This window comes from Cuculus canorus, chromosome 5 (assembly GCF_017976375.1).
Source record: "Cuculus canorus isolate bCucCan1 chromosome 5, bCucCan1.pri, whole genome shotgun sequence".
NCBI classification, from domain to species: domain Eukaryota; kingdom Metazoa; phylum Chordata; class Aves; order Cuculiformes; family Cuculidae; genus Cuculus; species Cuculus canorus.
The window spans coordinates 31,249,833-31,267,020 of record NC_071405.1 but is presented as its reverse complement, the minus strand read 5'-3'; positions in this window follow the sequence as shown (position 1 = coordinate 31,267,020).

Sequence of the window (17,188 nt, the reverse complement as noted above, 5' to 3'; positions counted from 1 at the left end):
AACCCTCTAGCATGTCTCCATAATTTTTCTTATAATTATTAGTCATTCTTTCATCAGTAAATTGTAAAGCAATATTCTGAAGTCAGTCATTTGGAAAGAAAAAATAAAAGTATGTTCAGGAATGACAAAATGCTGCTCAAAGAAGAGCAGTAACACCACACCTGCAATCTGATTTGAAAAATTACCTAAAGCACACAATTAAAGCTCTTGAGAACAGAGCAGAACATAGCTAGCATCACCTTTAATCACATTCCCATATGAAACACTTTCTCATTTCACCCCAGCAGCCAAAAATGAGCATTATCAGTGTCAACGCATATCTGCAGGCTGTGTTTGGGTTACCAACAAGGATGTCAGAAGCTACAGCACAGGATCCAAGATGTCACGCATTAGCCCTCCGAACACAGAAGATGCTTCTCAGTTGATTTTCCAGCACGCCAGTCTTAACAACCTAGCACAAATAAAATAAATAAAGAAAATGAAATAGAAAAGGAGTTACTGTGTGAACATTCCTCCCCCCAAAGAGACCTTTCTTGGCTCCCTGGCTGAGCACCAGCCCATCTGTTTGGTTTTGTATTTGCAGGTAAGCATGGCAACAGTCAGAGCGAGGTTACTGAAGAAACATTTACGTTAATGTAATCATTCAATCCCTTTGAAATACAGCATGTCTTGCCAGCAAGGCCACACAGTGGAGAGGCAAGATATTTGTTTAAGAGCAAGGGACCTCACTCCTCTCTTAATCTGTGCTTGTTTTGCACTGCCATAGCTCAACTGATTTTTCTGCCATAGTTTGTAATAAATTTCTAGAGACAAACAGGAGGCCAGTGATGCCAAGACCCAGTAAAATCTATGCCATCATTACTGATGATTGAAGAAGCGCGCATCCAGGAGAAAGAAGGCACCATCACCTTCCCCAGTTACAGCTGCAAAGAGGAAGGAGCATCTGGTTTATCCAATCCCTGACCTTCAACAGCTCCAGATCACCATCAGTTATACCACCCGTGGTCACAAAGACAGGGTTGGCCCTTCTTGCCTTGGTCTCCAGCACCCATGCTGCACTCGAAGACACTACCACAACACTGTCACATTAAGCTTTACAACTCCGCAGGGCTCAGGCAGCACCCACTGCTCCTGGAACTGCGTGCAGGTACTCTACAACTCCCCAGCCAGAAGGACCAGTAGTGTGGAGAAATAAAAAGAGACTTTTTGTAGGAGGAAGGAACTAATTTAGGTGGGACCTCCTAGGAAAAGCTAGACCTGATCCCAGAGCTCTGTGAGATAATCTTCATCTGTTGACAGACAAATAGAGCTCTCACTGACACCGACAGGAGGACTCATAGACTATGCAGGAAAACAGTGTGGATCCTGCATTTCTTACCTGGATTTCTACTGTACCCTTCATCAGACAGAAAGGCATATATACTTACACTGGTATCACAGTGTAAGCAGGCTGTTTCACCACTCAAAACAATGAACACAACATACACAATCTTCATTGTACTGTGCAGAAGAAACATGTTATTTATCGACTGGACAATGGAAAACGGAAAACTGAAGCATACCAGCCCCCTTAATACTGCAATGACCTGATGCAACATCCACTGAAGTTTTTTTGTTGTCTTTAATAAGCTTTAATAATCCGAGTTCATAGAATTACTTCTTTATGAAATCAATGACAGAATTACAAGCTATCTTGCAATAAGACTGGTACTGCTATTTACTCAGGATGCACATTTACTGCTAACCACTTTCTCTTCTTTATTCCTTCTTTCCTGTTATTTTCATACTTGTTTTCAATAGACCTTTTTTGTGCCTATAAATCTGGATTTCAACAAGTGAAAAAACTAATTAGAATCAGATGCTAAGATTTTAATGATAAGCATAAGAATATTTAATGTTAATATTTAATAAAAAGCATATGAGCTGTAATTTGAAAAAAAAATATAAATCACATTAAAGGTCAAAACCTGACATAAACACCCTCTTCGTTACAGCCATTGATAAAACCACCCGTGATTTTCAGTGGCATCCTGATTTAGGTCTAATCATCATGCTGATAACTACACAAGAGACAAAAATCAGGATCTGTACTGGAGATTCAAGCTGACACTCTGACCTTAACTCGTGCTGTGGTGCTTTTTGAAAGGGCGGGAAAGCAGTAGCATTCTTCTCAAAGCATGAGTTCAGACAGAAGTGTCATCCCATATTTTCCTGTCCTTCTTTACATAGTTTTATTAAACATTGCTTAAATAGGTTCTAAGGTCATTAAATATTTAAAAAAGGGCAATTCCTTGCATTAGACAGAGTGCAATCAAAATTATTCTGTTTCAGACAGACAATACTTATATCCATACAGATTTTTAATGCTTTTAAAGAAAAAAAAGATGGAAAAAGCCACCATGTTCTGCCTGTTGGTTTATCTCCAGTGATCCTTAAAATAATAGAAGATGTCTTTTTTAAATGTTCGATTTCCACCAGAAATTAAGTTTGCCAATATGGAAAACAAAACATAAGTTCTTAATCTTGCAAGATCTGGAGATCTTGAATATATCTTTTATTTTGATATTTCCATGAGTTGCTTAAATGCATAATGCTGATGAGGTTGTTTGTCTGATTTTAATGCAGGTAATGTACTCTGAGCTCAGTGATCCAAGAGAAAATTTCCCAGCAGGCCACACTTGACAAGCAGGTGTCACTCAATCATGCACGTTTTCACCTCCCTGAGAGGACAGATGGTCCCAGCCTACTTAGCAATTCCATTCTCTGTTGGCAGCCCCCTCTCCAGTGCAGTGCCGTAATAAAGATGCTCCGAGATTTGTGTTAATCTGTGGTCTTTGGGGTAAACTGTAAACAAAATGTGTAGAGTTATCGTTTCTCATTATGAGCTGGACCTCTTATCTCCTCCTCTGCCTATAGCATATAGATATGTTTAATAGCCTATAACCCTGGACTCAGCTTTCATGGAGATTAGGTCCTATCATTTTAAGCACCACAAAATTAGTTTGTCTGCAGAGACTTGACCTAATCTGTTTGAGGTTTTTACTATAAAGCAGTAAGACAGGCTTTTTCCCCCCCAAATTAGGAGAACAATGGTTTAAATTGGCAATAGCTCCTGTTGCTGAATTTTATGCATATGCATGTATTATACTTGCTGATTCGCTTCTCTGAGATAGAAGAGGTAGTGTTATTCTTCTCGCCATCATTCAGAAACAGGAACGGGGAGGGAATAAAAAAATCCTTACATCTGAACACCATGTTGAGGGGAGTTAGTTGTCGATTCTTTTTTTCACTGCTGTGTTACATTTCCACCGCATCCAATTTCCTCTGTGTAAAATGAAGATTATCTTCTCCTCACAATCTGACAACAGCAGTAGGGGAAAAAAAAAGCAGAGAGAAGGGGATTGTGTGCAAGAGTTCCCAGAGTCAAGTCTGGCACCTCCTACGATGTGTGTCATTAGGGAATTGTCCAGGACTCTCAACATGCAGAAAGGAAAAAAGGTCAAATGTTCAGAGTCCTCGTAACACTTCTCAAAACAAAGCCAGAGCTGTTTTCGGCACCAGCATATGCGATGGAATAAGGTTGGAAGGATATCACATCATTAAAATGAATTATCCAAATTAACGACTATCACAATTTTAAGTCCCTTAATCTCATTTTTTCATGTGTAGATTTTTCAGAGATTGTATGAAAATCAAGAAGCATCATACTTCGGTTCTGGCTTGTGCAAGTCTCATAAAAGGGGGTCAACAACAGGTTTATGGTCATTTTAGTGGGCTATGAATCTGATTAGAGTGTTTGGAGGGACAGAGCTCAATTGATGAAAAAGAGAATTTTGTCTAGAATTTCTCTTAAGAGGAGCAAAATTTTTACCTGTTGAAGATAACTGAACAAATTAAACAAGATTTAAATGCATGTCATTTCAGAAGTCTTTGGGTTTCTCATTCTTAGTCACAAATATTTGAATTCTTAGCCAGTCTTGGAAAAGGGGAATACTTTTACATTACTTTGTCAAAGGCAACAGTAAATACCAAAGAAGAATCAGCTGATACACAGTGGCATTGATTAGATGACAGGGAAGACATCACGTCACCAGAGCCTCCCAGAAACATATTTTCTTGTGTTCTACATAAACACTACATTTTTCAGAAGGTCAGACACTCACAGACCTCCTGCAGACTAGTCTTTGCTGACCAGCTACGTAAGAGTGCTAGAAAGAGCCACAAGGTTACAACTTCACTGACTTCATCCTCTCCACTGAGTCCAAGCCATTAAAACATTCTAAAGTAAGATAGGGATGGCAATGAAAGATATTAAAAAAAAAAAAGAAGATATAAAGTCCTCTACTAAAGTTTGAATTTGACACTCTAGTGCCTATCTCAGGAATTGAAAAATCTGTGAAAAGCCTTTCCAGTATAGTGTAATATTTTATTTGCACATAAACATAGTGAATGAACCAGTGAATCCTACTCCATCTGAACAAATTGCCCAGTTGTTATCTATATTATAATAGTGCCCTGAGGTTTAGTGGAAGTAGGGGGTTCAAGAGCCTCAGTGATGTCCTGAGTATCACATTAGGCTGAAGGCACATTAATACGGGCACATCCAGCAGTTGCAGCCTAGCTCTGCTTGACTGGTAGGGCATAACCCAGATCAGGTCCCACAGCTTTGCATGCACTTCAGTTCCCATGCTAAAATATCCCACTTTTGCACTCACCCAGCAGTTTGGGCTCAGAGGTAGCTGCACAGTCAGTTTGCTCACCCTTAGTTGGTGGGAAACGAGAAGAAAGGGCAACAGACTTTACCCTTCCACGAATGGCAGTGGAGATGTGCCCTGGGACTGAAGACATTGAATTTTCTTTGCTAATTTCACTATCTGTCTCCTGGGTCACTCAGCAGACTACTGGCAACTCATTATGCCTCCTCCTTCACAAGCATCAATGATAGGGACTTCCTATGGACAAATAATGCTCCCTGCGATGCCCATCAAAGGAAAAGGAAGAATAAAAAGTAACACCAGAGTAGTGAGACACCAACCGTGTTGACAATCCAGTCTCTTGCATCTCAAATCAGTAACTTGTAGTCACAAATCTGGCAGAGCTGTTCCCACGTGAACACACACAGAGCCGTTGCGCCTGATCCCCCTAGAACCCTTTCACTTTGCCTACACAGCTCAGTGGTCTCCAGCCATTTGGAGCTGCAGCACTATTTCTACAGACTGCTTGAGCATATGTTACTTTCTTACTTTCCCTTCCTAGAAAGGGAGCCTAGCTCTCTTGCCGCCTTAAACATCTGATTCCACAAAACATCCCTCTACTTTACAAACTCAAGACATGTGAGTAGCCTGTGAGTATATTTTGAGTTTTTTTCCTTCCCATCATTGGGAAAGCTCATAGGAAATAGGAAGTGAAGGACTCGCAAGCCTAAAGCACTTTAGGTTGTTGCCAGATGTATCCTTTCCAGAAAAGAGGAAATCATTATAGGATTATTTCCTGTAAATTCAAACCACTGTCAAATGAAATATGAGCATAAGAATGACTACACCAAGTCACATCAAAGATATGCCTGAGTATACTCTGTTTCCAGCAACAGCCGTAAGCAGATACCCAAGTAAGAGTAAGGCAAGTAGATGGGACACTTCTTCCTACGTGTCTCCCACATTCAGATATTTCAGATCAGGGACTTCGAAAACTAGAACAGAACAGAGAAGATGAAATCTGAAGCAAAACATAAATTTGAAAATCAACAGACTAATCCTCATCAGATGAGATAGTAAAATTTACTTTTGGACGTATTTAAAAGGCTATTCAGAGGTTAAAATTAGTAAAAGATTTAGCATCCTCTTACAGTCTGTTCAAGTCCTTATTGTCTCTGTTTTATTTTTTATTATTCAATACTAGCAATAAAATCTGGTAACAAAAAATATTGTAAGGAGAATATTGAGAAGGAAGGACCATTTCTTTGTTGTGTATCTAGCAGAGCTCACAACTATGGAGCATCACAAGTGAGAAAGAATAATGCAATTTCAAAAGAAATGTGAAAGAAGCATGTCTACAACAATGTACACAAAGCACTATACCTTCAGTAATAGGTGTGGACCCTCTGGCTCTGACTCAGAAGCTGTATCTGTATTTCTGTTTATTAATATGCTCACATATGTACAGTTAACTTGTGCAAAATCACTTTCCATCACTGAAAGAGGAAGGACAAATGTATCAATGGCCTGGTTTGCAGCATTTTTTTTTTCGTCCAAACACTCAACAAACAGGATACATCCTAGAGTCGCTATTTGCCTCCCCATCAGTTCTTTTTTCCATTCTGACCAGTGCTTGATTCTTTAAAGCATTCGCTAACAGTAATATCCAATTGTCTGTGATCTTACTGTGGCAGAAGCAGAAGGAAGGAAGCAGTGCATGCACTAATATGTTCCTCAGTTGCATATGCTTTCTGTAACTTGCACGCAACCCTCTTCCCCAAATGTCTCCTTAGATCCTACCACTGCAATTAGGAACCACGCTGCCATCTAACACAGCTGGATTCAGTGACCGTCCTGAAAGTAAAACTCATCTTTCTTCTCAAAATTACAACCTACATCCACTCATTCAGAAAGAAAAAGCAAAATTCCTCAGCATGTTGGTGTTAATTATCCCCTTACACCTCTGCAAGGAGTCATCTGAGGACCATAAACTGGCCTATAAAAGAAGGCCAAATGAAACCAATCAATTTAAAAGATAAGAATCCTACAAGTGTTGGGTTTACGGTTGTACTGAAGATTTTAAAGATCTTTTCCAACTTAAAACAATTCTGTGATTCTGTGAAGGTGTTGTTATCTTTAGGACTGGAATAGGAGAAGGCAAGCAAGGAAGAGGAACGTGGCTCCTGATGCTAAAGGACTGGAAGGGAAAAGAAAACCTTGATTAGAAAAGCGTTAGACAGTCAAGCAGAACTACCTTACGCTGCTAAACCTTCCAGGGACGAGTTCACTGGTTGCTGCTAGTAGAAAGGGTCAAGGTGAATAAGGGACTTACGGGAAAATTCTTACTAGAACAAATGTAATACTATAAATTGTTACATATTCCTGACTTCAGAGTCTGTCAAAGTTGCAGTAAAAGCACGATACTGCTGCTTAGTGAAGGAAACATAATTCCTCTGCTTGCTGATCTCTTTCCAGACAAAAATTACATTACTTGTGGATACTCACAAATACTAGGGGTCACTAAGCCTCAGCGTAGTTCCAGCCTTTGTTGGATGGCAGAAAGGTGAATTTCTGAGGCAGCCCAGCCTGCATGGGGTGGGATCCTTCATGCAAGGGATTCCATTGGCAATGTCTTCCTCAGAGACCTCAGTCATTCTCACTGCTCTGACGAAGGATACCATAGTGCTCTCAGTCAGTCCTGAGCTTGTTGACCAAGTTCCTCACACACGTGAACAATTGTTGTAGTAGAACCAACTGATGTTTTTCTTTTCCTTATTCTTGTAATAAAAGCTGACTTCTCACCCAGCAAGGTTTTCTTTTCAGTAAGAAAGTATGCATTTTTGTAATTTCTTTTTGTAATATATTTTCCAAAACATCTCATTTAGTTTTTACTAGGGGAAATTACATCATCATTCTTTTTTAATATTTTTTCCTAGTCTTGCTTTGCCCTTGGTACGGAAAGGTTTCTTAGTGATCATATTATCAAAAATTCCTGACAAGAAAACAAGGCTTTCTTTAAAATAGAGCACAGCTCTTAAAATGAGACAAAAGCATTGAAATTATTGATAAAACTAATTTAAAACATTAAACCCTTCAGCTAGCCCTAAGAACTTGTGAAGCTGTCTCAGACTTAAGATCATTTGGAATTCAGTTAAAAAAAATAATTGGTTGGAAATCCAGCCCATCTATGCTAAAAGCATTGCTAGAAACTCCTCATGTATTTGAAAGGAAGAACTGAAAGTCAGAGAAAGAATAATTTAGTATATAGCTCAGAGGTATCATTAGTAGTAACAGCATGATTTTAAGAACAGGGAAATTTAGGTTAAATAGCAGGAAAGAAGGCTGAGCACAGTCATGGGTGTGATGCATGGTGACAGCCACTCTCCCATTGTGTGACCCCAGGCACGTCACTACCAGCTATGCTCAGCTTTTCATCCTCTTTTTCTCTAAGGAGTACTTCCTGATTGTTAAATTACAGGATAACTCTCAAAACAATTTTTAAAACTAGATTTCTTTAAATATGAGAAGCTGTTCTTCTACACTGAAAAACCATAGTCTTGACAAGAGACTGTAAGAGGCAACTTTTCTCCTGCTGCTTCCCCTCTACCATGACCACACCTGCGTGTTGACAGGTCCTTGTGGATATTGTAGCTGTCTCCTACCTCTAAACACACCCCTTGCACCTTTTTCCTACACAGAGAAAATTTTGAACCCTTCTAACTGTGTTAGCTTCATGTGTTTTAAGACATTAATTTAACACCAGACACTGAGACATATTTTAAAAAAAAAAAAAAAAAGTAGCAGATTTCTCTTCTTTCAAGATTTGTGTACTTGTTTAGCAGGTAAAAAATAGTCCATTGTTGAGGTCTTTTTCTGAAAAAAAATAAATAAAAAATTGAGCATGGCAACCTGACATCCACAAAACCTGCTACAAGCAGAACAGAATTTAAGCACTGCATAATCTTTCCTAGAGACATTTTCAAACAAAGATGCTGTGGTTTTATTTGGTTTCTATTTAACTCTCCTGAGAGGTCTCTCTTTAAATCCAGGCATGAAAAATACATCCTCAGTCCAGACACAGAGATTTTAGCAAAGAGAAATGCAGTGAGACAGCATTTCATTTGCAAGTCTTTTACATTTTAACAGTGTCTATTGCTTTCCACTCAGCAAACATTACTGAAATTGCTGCTTCCTACAATAAATTTTCTTTACAACTACAATATTTTAAATAGTGTACATATAGTATATATGCAATATAAAAAGCTTTAGCACATCTGTAAATGTGGGCCTTTGAGATGTATATATTTATGTCTGTACATGGTATGTATAAGCAGACTATAAACAGCATATAGTGTATATATATGTGGGGGGGGGGGATGTCACTTTGATTCTAAATATAATGTACGTAGGTTCAGAAATAACAATCTTGAGAAAATGAACAACCAAATCCAGTCAACAAATACTGCTGAGTAGATACTTGGAAAAAGTAGAAAAAAAAAAAGTTAAGAAAAAGAACAAGCTTAGAGATGACCTGTCATACATGAGGAAAAGAGACAGATTTTAGTCATCATAAAAAGAACTCAAGTTTTTCTAGTGTTAAGTGGTATAGTTCAGGTTCTAAGAAAGGAAGTGAAAAGGAATAGAGATGACTAGGATTTGTTTGCCTATTTCGGAGAGCTTTTCCATAATAATAAATGTAGCTCAAACCCTTTTAAACCCAGTAATTGTGTCTGGGAGCTGTGTTTTAAATATGCTCCGGGGCATCAAATTGTTCCCACTGAGTGTAAAGTAGATTGTTTCTCTGCTTAAGGAACTATAATGTGTGAGATTAAATAATGCGCTTAATGAAGAGGCTAAAATGACTGCATTCTTGCTCTTTCAAAGGGATTCCAGGAAAGAAAACCATCCAGGATTGGTGAAAACAGACTTTACAATCTCATATTTTATTAATACACATTCTGTAGTGCACTCTACTTAAAACTGCACTTAAGGAGTATGTAGCTATGATATTACACCATCACTGCCTTCCTCAGTATAAATCTAAATATCTCATCTTTCAACATAATTATCCTTCCAACACACTCAGGACCAGTCCTGACCAGATGATTACTTGTATATGGAGAGACTGAGTCACATGCTACTGATCAGTGATAGGGAAGAAAAGTGAATTCAAGTTTCTAAATCCTAGACTATTAACCTAGTCACTCAAATAGGGCTACTGAAATGACAGAATGCTGTCTCAAAGTAGACTGTGGGTTTTGGCACAGCAAACAAAACTCAAACCTTTCCATAAGCCCAGACGTGTGAAGTCTCCCACAGTTCCATGGACGAGCACATACTGCCTTCCATAGCTATAACCAGGATGCTATGCTTAGTCTTCTGCATCTTTTGGACATGGAAAGTTGCCACTTATACCTTTTGCCCAACAGGCATGCGAGACAGCCCCCAGATCTCAAGGTAGAAGGCAGCCAGGAAGACCTGCACACAGTCAGTATTTCCCCCAAGCACAAGAGAAATGTAGTGAAAACTATTTGACCAGTACTGCACTGCCACACAATGTCATGAACGTACTGGTTTGTGGGAGTTTAGCAACACAGTTTATTATCACAAGCCACTTAGGAGTCTCCATTAACATATGCTAATAGATGAACCAGTGTTAAGGTAACAGCCAAGTGATGGCCCAACTTGGTCTATGGAACCTTAAATGGCCTGGCTCCTAACAACTCCAATTCATTGTCCTATCTGAATTTTGCTGCCTCCTTGCTTTTGACATCTCACATCAAAGGGGAATTAAGTGCTATGCCATGCCTACTTCAGACACATTTTCATTTTTTTCCTACCATAATCTTCCAAAGATCTTCTAACATACTTTCATATCTTCCTGAACGGTGTTAGTTTAGCAGAAGTTCATAAGTTAGTAGTTCATGAAGTACTAAATCTGTTTTAAACCAAGGAAATTAGAGTTCCTTCACTGCCATGCTTGACTTCAGTTAGAGAAGAGAAAGACCTGGATAAGCAGTTGTAACACCTGGGAGAAGGAAGGATTTGCCCTAGGTCAGGCATGTGCTTCTCAGTGGCGTTTACTCTTGGAAAACCTGAAGGAATAAAAGCCAGCTCTTGAATATCTTCCTGTAATTTCATGGCATGTAGGACTGTTTGCTCAAGCTTTTTATGACTGGGTCTGTGCCACGTGCTTTGCATACCCCCGTGCGTGCCCCCACTCGTAGTTGCCATGTTTCACAGATGGATCAGCAGTGGCAAACACGTAGATTCACACACTTGCCAGTTTGGAACACAGGTGCTTAATTTTGACTTTGCTAATAAGCTAGCCAGAATCTTTCATTTTTTGGAAAGAGTAGGGGCAGCTATGAGAAAAAGGAAGTTGCCAAAATACTCTACCACTGATATTGGCATTTATCTTCCTTGCTAAAGCACGCAAGGGTTCAAGCCAAAGCTGTTTATCCTTTCTGCCTGTCTCTGACTTTTACTCTCTGTTGGGTCATACAGACACAGTGTTCAAAGAACAGCTCTAATTATTTCAATTCTAAATTGTAATGCGTTTCGGAATTCAATCAAAAATCCAGACATCTGATCTTTATGTTCTCCTCAGTATATAAACAGAATTAAAAAGCTTTATTTGTGAAATTCTACTTTAAAGTGTTTGTATGTGAAAAATATTCAAGCTCCCTCTCCAGCATTTGCAGATAGTCTCAATAGTTTGTCTCTGATGGCCAAAGCTGTTGCAATTAGCACAATCAGAAAATAGGACGGAGCCAGCAAAAACAAAACACTATCTTCTGCTGCCAATGCTTGCATCATCCTAATGATCTCATCTTATAAAACACCTAGAAGGTGAGCCAATTTCTTGGAACCATAAATTGTGCACTTCCTTCCCATACCAGCTACCAAAGTGCACTGCACACACTGTTCTGCCTCTGTTACTGTAGCTCTTACTCATTCATTTTCCTTTTTTTTCTGTTTTCTCAGGGGCCATCCTTGGAATTCTCCTCCCACTGCAACACATCCTCTGCTCTGTGCATGGTCATCAGCCAATAACCTGTGGCAACGGAAGCAAGGACTCTGAAAACAAAAGTGTTCTGCCGCATATCAGCATGCTTCAAGGACTGCTCAGACCAGAAGAAAACAAGGTGAGTGAGAGGAAAAAGTACATACATTCCTGCCTCTATGCTCACATCTGGTACTGACAGATATATTCATGCTCTAAAGGAGTTACAGATCCTAATAGTTTTAACCATGGAATTCATGTACTGCTTCAATATTAAAAGAAGACTTCGGTGAAAGAAAACTCCAGCCTTAATGCTTTCAGAAAGCAACTGTAGCTGCGACATACCATCACACTGACTAAACCGTAGCTGCTCTGACCACCATACTATCTGTCACTCTATAGCTACTATGGATGTATTGCACCAGCTTATCTGTTCCCCTAAAGTGTAGGGATTTATGGGCAGCAAGGTCTATTTGTAAAACCTGTAGCAGCTTGAGTGTGAATTCTTCACAATAAATTCTGCTTTCAATACCCTAGGATTGTCCTGCTGCTGATTTGTCACTTCCTGCATATTGTCAGTGGAATGGAGTCCCGTAATATCTCTCCAGAAGTGGGAAGATGACAAATACGCAATACCTGACTAATGAGATTCGCATCACACCACTCCTCCCTAAGGATTATCACCTGTTCTAGGAAGACCCTGTATTCTCCCAGCCATGGATCTTTCTAGAAGAAAGACTTGGTACGACTAGAATAACATCAATCACTATAGAAGATAAATAGGTAATTTATTTGGCAGGATTCTCAGTTCCTGACACACGATTTTTCTGGGTTTACTCAGATACATCATCTTTATTTACAGGTCTAAAAGTGTTTTCCTCTGGGTGGGGCAACTGTGTCCATTGTCCTTTTTAAACACCCTCAGTAAATAAGCATCATTTTATCTACTTCAGGACCTTTTTCAACTGACAGGGCTGTTAGGTGTTTTTGGTATCTTCATGGAAGATGCACATGCGGTGGAAGACCTGGTGAGGAAGTAAAGCAGGGTGTATAAGGAATTCAGATGTTTTCCAAGGGTGAGAGCAAAGCTCTAGGGGGAAGAAAAAGAAACCAAGTCTCTGTAAAAACATTTTTTATGTAGTTATTAAAACAAATAATATTTGAACTCTTATATTAATATTTGAACTGAAAGTGTTGAGGGGGCTTATGAAGTAGCCCAGCTAGAAAATGTGTTTAAACATAGATTCTTTATGCAAACATCTAATCAACTCTGTCTGCACATGGAGGAGACAGATGACCTGTATACTGCGGTCAGTAACACCTGCCCTGCCACAGGGATGCCATCCAACTCTACAAAATGCATGTTTGCCTATGAAGAAAAGATCATGTAACCTGAAGAAACTGTTCACTTGTTTCTCAGCTCATTTATTTTTTAAAACCTGTATTGCTAAAGCTGCACGTGGTATTGCAGGGTTTTTCAATAGGAGGTCACACAACCAGATGATAAGCTGCACACAGGTAGTAGCAACAGAAGATATTTCTCTGTTCCTGAAGTGATAAATGAGAACTGAGTTAATTTGGATGCAGGTCTGATAGAAAGGAGCACTGGTTCAGGTGCACCTGCTTCTGGCTTTGCTTGTGACTGTCCTCCTTTCTTCACCCTCCTTCATCAGCATGAGTTACCATAAAGCTGCTTTCTACAGCTCTTTGCCCTAGTGCTAACACAGCGGAGTATGAACTGATTTTTTCCAGGTTAGAGGCAGGAAAAGGGCACAGAGCTAAGTAACAGAGAAGGAAAGCACAATAAAACAGAAGAGGTTGCATTACCCATGTGCCAGCTTTGAAATGTAGCATTTAACAAGGCAAACTCCAGGCTTGGCCGTCCTCTGTCATTACCTCAGAGCAGGAGCCACACAGGCCTCTGCATGTGTTCATGTGTATATAGCAAGGCAGCACAGGAAGCTTTTAATAATTAAGTTCAAGTACATTCTTGTTTACTCTTGAATATGCATTTTAAAGCCATTTGGTTTTGCAAAGCTGCTGAACCTCTACCAGTATCTTTTGTAGCCCTCACTCGTGGGCAGACCCTGGCACTTCTGGGCAGACTTCTCCCCTTGCTGAACCCACTGGCTCTACCTTGCTCCTCCTGCAGTGGCAGATCTCCACCTTCACTGAGCTGTGGCAATTTTCTTCTCATTATAAGTCATCTGAGTCACAACTGCTGCCGCCACAGACAAGTTCACACTATTATTAATGCATTATTAAATTTTACCTTACACTTAGAGCCTTGTCAATGGTGCTCATTTATAGACACTGTAGTTATAAGCACTATAGGAATGACTATAAATAATGAATACTATCACTCTCATGTCTTTCCCAGTCTCCCAACCCAGCAGGTATTCACTACAAGGCAAATGCAGATCAGCTCCACTGTATTTTTACCGAGTAGAAGTAGCAGTGGGGTGGGTAGTTGCCACAAGGCAGGCAAAAGACCGCATCTACTGTGGGAGGCAGTATTTAGGTATTTAGCAGCTTCTGTTCTCAGCAGTGTACTTTTCTGTAAAAGGAAAGCACTATGTCAAATTTGCCTGCTATGTCCCTGCTCTTTGCAGGGCTGTGGGATCAGAGAGTGTTTGCTCTTTACAGTGTAACTGGACAACACAATTTTTAATTGGAGAATGCATCATCTCAACATTTGTCTGCCATCCAGCAAAGTTCAGACACTTGAAAATCAGAGCCCAAATGAGCAGAGTGCCAATGCCATTTCAACTCCAGCCTCTCCTACTTCATTAATGTTTGCTATTCCTTTTTAATTTCTTTCCTTTCTCTGTAGCTCCCGCAAATTAAGTCTTTGAACACCATTAACACTTCTGTGCACCTACAGTTCTTGATCAATTAGCCTTTAAAAGATGTAAGCAGTCTTTGCTATTACTGGAATATCTATATGAGCTTAGAGAGAAAAATGTGAAAAAGAAAAAGCTTGAGGAGAATACTGACAGGTTTTAAAAGAGGTGATGCAAAACCTTTGGGTTTGGTTTCAGAGATGCCCAAACAAAAACCTAGATTAATGCTCTGAAACAAGACATCTTAGTCTCTTTGTAGCTTCATAATAGACAGAAGTGCACCATGTGGTTTGCATCTCAAAGGGAATTCTGGAATTAGGATACCAAAATCAGAGTCCACTCTTTGTATCACTAAAGCTAGAACTGTTTGGATTTACTGATTAAATTTGGATCATCAAGCTGATTTTCAGACTACGGTCCAGATAAAATGCCAGACCTAAAGATGAAATAGGCAGAAAATTACTTTCTAACTTGCAAAAATATCTGAGATACCGTATTTTTGTTCAAATGAAGTTAAAAAGTTAAAATGAAAGTTATTTTCGTAAGTAAGTGTCCAAGTAAATGTGTTTAAGCGAGGAAATGTTGGCGTTCTTTAATGCTGAAAATGTCCTAATATTTTCTCAAACAAATATATTGGGGGGGGGAAAATGTCTTTTCCAGTTAAAATAGTCCCAGTTTAGTACATCCTTGGCTTTTGTGTACTAGAAAAACAGTTCTGTGATGAAATTATCATCCATCTCTGATATAAGCTCTTAAAACCAGTCATCTCCCCTGATATTGACTAAAGTTACCCTTGACTTCATTGTGGCAGGACTAGGCCTTATCACAGATTCCTTTAGTCTTACTACATGAAGTCTGAAGGAATCCGAAATTACCATGGAAAAAACTTCTTCGATTTCTTTTGCTTGAGACTTCATAACTTCACTCTAACCTAGACTCATGTTTGCCAAGCATTTAACTGATGGTCCCAGAAGTTTTTCGCTTAGTGTATTTGATTGAACTGCTTTGAAACTTGCTTTTGTTCCCCATTGCTGTGCTCTTTTCTGAAAGATGAGATTAATTTTAAAACATTATAATAATGTTCTATCTAATAATGTTATAATAATGGATCTATCTCAGCAACCATACTTTGTACTACCTGCCTGTCTCACAACACAAAACAAAACTGTCCCACACTGACAGGTTTAATCACCAGGGTATATTATATCACCACTAAGGGTGTGTCCTCCAGGTAAAAGCCAGGTTTAAATCTAACATGGTTACACAACTTTTCTTTGGCATAAATTAGAAGAAAAATTAGTTTCTTCCTGCCTGTGGAAAATTCTTCGGATACACCCTCAGGAATATATAATAAAAACCACAAATAAATTTGATAATAAACTGAAGTATTCAAGCTTATTTATTGTTTACCCTGATGTCATTTACATCTCCTGTCATTGCTTAAGTACCATATACATTTATTAATAAATGTTTTTATCTGAGGTAGCTCACATTTGTGGATCCTGACCTCAGACACTCAGTATCAAGCCTAATTTTTGTGGGCACTAAGCACCCACATTCCCCAGTAGTTTCTCTTTTGCCAGGGTCTCCCACCAATCCAGGGAGCTTTGGGAATGAAAAAAACCTTAAGCAGACTGGAAACAGTTATCACTCAGCACTCCCAAGATCTGATTCACGGTTACTACCAGGTGACCTAGAGTTCTTCCAACACAGAGTACTAATTTTTCAGACACAGGGAAAAAAATGTGTAGTAGCACCTGGGCTCAGTGAAATAACGCTGTCAAAGTGCCTCTCTTAAAGTAGAGATGGCAATCAGTCCAATCCAATATTTACTTTGTTTTCTGCCCATCACAACAAACAATAATTAGATTACCATGGGTCAGGGTTTTTTTCTAAAAGGTCACGGAATCCTATAAGATGCTGGCTTGACAAGGCAATTCCAGTATTTTACTTGCAGATTAGAAGCATTTTCCACTGTATCTTTACCCAAATTTTTGCCACCTGTAATTACAATACAGTCATTATACAACATACAAAACAGGACATGCAACATAGGGCCATAAATTGCAGAAATGAAGGCATAAAATATCAATAATCTTTCATACTTAGTGCATAGAGGAGAAATGGCAAACACATTTTTCACCAGAAAAGAGGAAGAGCAAATTTCTCAGTGTCCAATGACCCCCTCCAGCCACCTCTAGTTTGTTAGAGCTTTCTCACCTACACAGTGTTTCTCAGGTTTAAAAGAGGCTTAAGTAACTCCTGCCTTAAAGGCTTTCACTGGCTCACACATGTCAGAAGACCTCAGAAATCGTATCATAGACTGTAAGTGGTGATGCTCCCAAAGCTGTACTTTCAGGAAGCAAGCTTGTTTGAGATAAATATTGCTTGAATACAAGCTGTTTCTCTTCTTATCAAGGAAAAATTTTATATCCCGAGGATTCTCCCTTAAATTAGCCAAGCCCCACTGCTACACCCACTGCTTCCCTACAGCAACACAAAGAATATGGCAACACTCATTAGAGTGCACCACCAGGGAAAAGTCTAATTGCTGGATTTACATTTTGTAGGCAACGTGTATTTATACTAATAATTCTATTTTGTGCTGCTTTACTAGTCAGAGAAGAAAAGAGCATATTGTATTA